The sequence below is a fragment of the Capsicum annuum genome, chromosome 7 (assembly GCF_002878395.1).
Source record: "Capsicum annuum cultivar UCD-10X-F1 chromosome 7, UCD10Xv1.1, whole genome shotgun sequence".
Classification (NCBI taxonomy): domain Eukaryota; kingdom Viridiplantae; phylum Streptophyta; class Magnoliopsida; order Solanales; family Solanaceae; genus Capsicum; species Capsicum annuum.
Window position 1 is genome coordinate 259104 of NC_061117.1, and position 4541 is coordinate 263644.

At 31.7% G+C, this 4541-nt stretch overlaps 1 long non-coding RNA gene across 1 annotated transcript; it reads right to left on the reverse strand.

Annotated features, from left to right (window-relative positions):
- Positions 1-265: 265 nt before the first annotated feature.
- Positions 266-1266, reverse strand: LOC124899973. Its single transcript, XR_007057514.1, has 2 exons — positions 621-1266; positions 266-309 (listed from the first exon to the last, which is right to left on the reverse strand). It is a non-coding gene; the product is annotated as an uncharacterized LOC124899973 (long non-coding RNA).
- Positions 1267-4541: the final 3275 nt, after the last annotated feature.

Here is a 4541-nt window from a genome sequence, read left to right on the forward strand (position 1 = left end):
GGTCTTCTCATAATTAATTCAATAAACATAGATAAATTCTAACATATCTAACATATATCTCACTGCTCTACTTTTTAAATTACTGGGCTTCGAGAGTTTTAGCATCCTGAACCAAAATAGTTCCAGCATCATTAGGAATATCGTCAAATGGACATATCTTAGTGCATAGGCAGTTCCTTAGGAGTTTGCTACAATGGCCATCTTCAAATTTATCCTTCTCGATACAAACTTTTCTACATGAAGAGTCGACCCAACATAATCCTTCGAAATATTTGCTTTTTGTTTTGCAAATGTTCTAACCTTGCACCCCTACAATAATTCATAAGTTGTTACAAATGTTAGAAAAGAAAGACACGTAACCAAACCAAATATATACAAACAACTTTAAAGTGTGAATCAACTCATTGTTCCCACAAAAGTATTACTTAAAGTTTTATCAAGATTAATTAGCCACTAGACTATAAGTCCATAAAAGAGGACCACATACTTGAAAAATTTTATCAAACAAACAAATTCTTTGAAAGAATCAACAGAAATGGTTAATGCGAACACTATTTTAAGTCTTTGTGTCTTTAGAGTAGTACTACAAATTATATATTTTGAATAAAAATGATACAAACCATAGGCAACAAAGAGTGTCATTGCCAAGAAAAGAAATGCCATGAAGTAAATGGAACGAGCCATAGTCACTTTGAATGACTAAAAAAGATTGCAAATATTTTTTTTAATAATAAGAAAGATTGCAATTTTGAGTTGTGAATGAACACTAGAAAAATGGAGGAATTTATAGGCACTGAAATAAGATTAAAACCAAAAAAGATAAAAGTTAGTAGGGCCAATAAATATGTGAAGCAATGGTTGTAAGTAAATTTACAACATTATTTGATGTAAAATCACTAGAATCACATTTTTTTTTCTATTCGGTGTCCGGTACCAGCATTAGAGCTCGATTAATCCGGATTCGCGCCGGGTAGGGCCCCATTCGGGGGTAGTGCTCCCAACAGAGTTTTCTGCATGATCAGGGTTTAACTGTCAACCTCTGGCTAAGGGTGGAGAAGCTCCATCCGCTGCACTACAACCCATGTTGATAGTAAATTTACAACATTATTTGATGCAAAATCACTAAAATCACATGTAAATGGTCCTAAAGGTACAACCTATTAATGATTCAAATTCAATAGACACGTTTTAAACATTCAAGTTAAAAAAAAAAACAGAACAACATTATTTGATGCAAAATCACTAAAATCACATGTAAATGGTCCTAAAGGTACAACCTATTAATGATTCAAATTCAATAGACACGTTTTAAACATTCAAGTTAAAAAAAAAAAACAGAACATTCTTATTAACCCTAGTTACCTACTCTATAATTTGTGAAAATTTGTAGGAATTGAAATAACAAAGACATAACTTTACTAATACTAGTTTAGCCGCACGTGCCTCGCATGTGTAACGTTGATTATTTAAAATTGAATAATTTTATCTATTGTGGAAATTTTTAATGAATTGTAAAAGTTTAAATCATTTCTCAAAGATTTTTCACACTTTAATAAAATAATGTAAACATAAACATATTTTTTAGTTTAAGCACATATATATTTTACATCATCACTTTTACGTTTTGATTACATTCTTATTACGCGCTTAAAACTTTTAAAAATTTGGGACTTCTTAATTTTTTCTTATTTTAACGCTTTTACATTTATTTCTAAATTTTTTAAATCTTTTTTTAAATCAAATTTAGTTGATTTAGAATTCTAAAATTAAGGAAAAAATTATTAGGTGTCATTAATTCTCACGACTTCTATTACACTAGCTTTTAACCAACATTACGGTTCAGTGTAACCAACATTGCGGTTCAGTGTAGCCATCACCCTCTCGAGTAGCCATCATCTTCTAAAAGGCCGCCACATAGTGGTTTTTCTGATTCCTTTTATGATTTACCTTGTTGGAACAGTGTTGATGAGAGAACTTACACCTCAACTTATCGGGAAGAGCTGAAATATTATCTTCGGTCGCCGCTAGAGGATCGCAGACAACGGATCAACACGTTGGATTGGTGGAGGAGTAATGAAACATAGTATCCCGTACTTTCAAGATTAGCTAGAGACATCTTGAATGTTTCAATGTCAACCATTGCATCAGAGAGCGCCTTTAGTCAGGGACGACAACAACTTGGAGACAACCGACACTCATTGTGAAGCAATGCAATGAATGTTCTAGTTTGCCTCAGAGATTGGATCAGAGCGGAAAGAAGAAACCAAGGAATGGAACCGGAGCCGAACGACGAGCTGAAACTTGAAGAAATTATGTCTTCACAGGAGAACTAGCAGAATCAAGTCCAATGCATGGTTTTACCCTTGTTGACTTTGACTATCCTATGCAAGTTCCCGTTAATATTAATATGATTGAGTTAGAAAAAATGATGCATAATTTGTAGATTTTTCACTCATGTAAATTATAAATTTTGGATCATTTCGCAAATCGCAATCAATAAAATTCAACATTCATACACTCCTCCTTAATCCTTACTTTATAATTTTTTTCATTTAATGATTGAAATTGAATTTCTAGTTTAAATTTAAAATTTACGTCTAATATATTATTAATTTACTACCAAGTATTATTAATAATTTATTATATTAAGTAGCATATGTTTTGTATATTTGTGTATATATCTTCCATAGATGTGTATATTTAATGTATACATGTGTATATGTTTTATAAATTAGTATATAACTCTATATATATTGTAGTATATACATATATTTTAGTATAATTTTTACTTAAAGTAGTACATACATATTGAATGGTGCATATATTTGTGTATATATCTTCTATTGACGTGTATATTTAACGTATACATGTGTATATGTTTTATAAATTAGTATATAACTATATATATATTGTAGTATATGTTTTACTTAAACTAGTAAATATATATTGAATTGTGCGTATGTTTGTGTATATATCTTCTATAGACGTGTATATTTAATGTATAAATGTGTGTATATTTTATAAATTAGTATATAACTATATATATTGTAGTATATATGTGTATATATCTTTTATAGACGTATATATTTAATGTATACATGTGTATATGTTATATAAATTAGTATATAACTATATATATTGTAGTATATACGTATATTGTAGTACATGTTTTACATAAAATAGTACATATACATTGAATGGTGCGTATATTTGTGTATATATCTTCTATAGATGTGTATATTTAATGTATACATGTGTATATGTTTTGTAAATTAGTATATAATTATATATATTGTAGTATATACAAAAATTGTAGTATATGTTTTACTTAAACTAGTACATATATATTGAATGGTGCGTATATTTGTGTATATATCTTCTATAGAAGTGTATATTTAATGTATACATGTGTATGTATTTTATAAATTAGTATATAACTCTATAATATATATATACTTATATATATTGTAGTATATGTTTTATTTAAAGTAGTACGTATAGTCATATATATTGAATGGTGCATATATATATGTAATTGTGTATATGTGTATATATTTTTTAAATCCTAATGTAGTATATACTATATATATAGTGTATATATATTGTTTAACGTATTTAAAGTGTATATAGGTGGGTATATATTGTGTATATTGAAAAAAAGTTTTGTTTTTTAATTTTTGACCGGGTTTGACCGGATTTTTAACCGGGTTTGATTGGGTTGGGTTAAGTGGGCCGGGTTAGGGTGGTTTTTAAAATTTTTACTGTTGAGCCCGACCTGACCCGACCCACTTAATCCCCAACCCGAACCCGGCCCAGCCCACAAACCCAGTTAATTTTGTAGGGCCAGTTCCGGGTTGGCCCGACCCGGCCCACTTGACAGGCATAGTTCAACAGATGTGAGGTATTCAAGCCTCTTTAGAAACAAAAATATGAAAATCCTAATGAGGAACAATTCTCCTCGCTTTGTTTGTTTTCAGTTTCCACCATGTTACAAAATTCTTTCCAAACTAAGATAAATTGAAAATAATCAAACTCCTTATTTCATGCTTGTGCTTGTAAAGTTCTTACATAAGTTTCACTAAGTTACCGCTCAAGCACTAAGTTGAGGATATAAAATGGTGTTCGAAAAGTTTATCTAACGAAAATGGCTCCATCAGCTTCACCAAAACAATCAGATCCACTTAATAGGCCGCCGCGGGATAGTCCGATAATTTTTTTCCAAAATTGGATCGAGGCCTGGGCCCACCCTTCGACCTTGCGGGGCCATCCTCACCTGCTCCAAATAAGGTTGGGGGGCCGTCGATCAATTTTTGGCCCAAACCGGTTTCACCCCAAGAACCATGGATTAACACCCATTGAATTGGCCCGAAAATGGCGTGTTCTTGCCATTTTGCCCGTTTGACCACCCAAACGGCCCTGCCAAACCCACCAGCCTGTACTACCTCACTCTTCAACCTACCTGGGATCCGTCGGTTGAATTTTGGCTCAAATCATGCTCGGGACCCGGGCACACCCCCAATACCGTGCTATATAACACATAG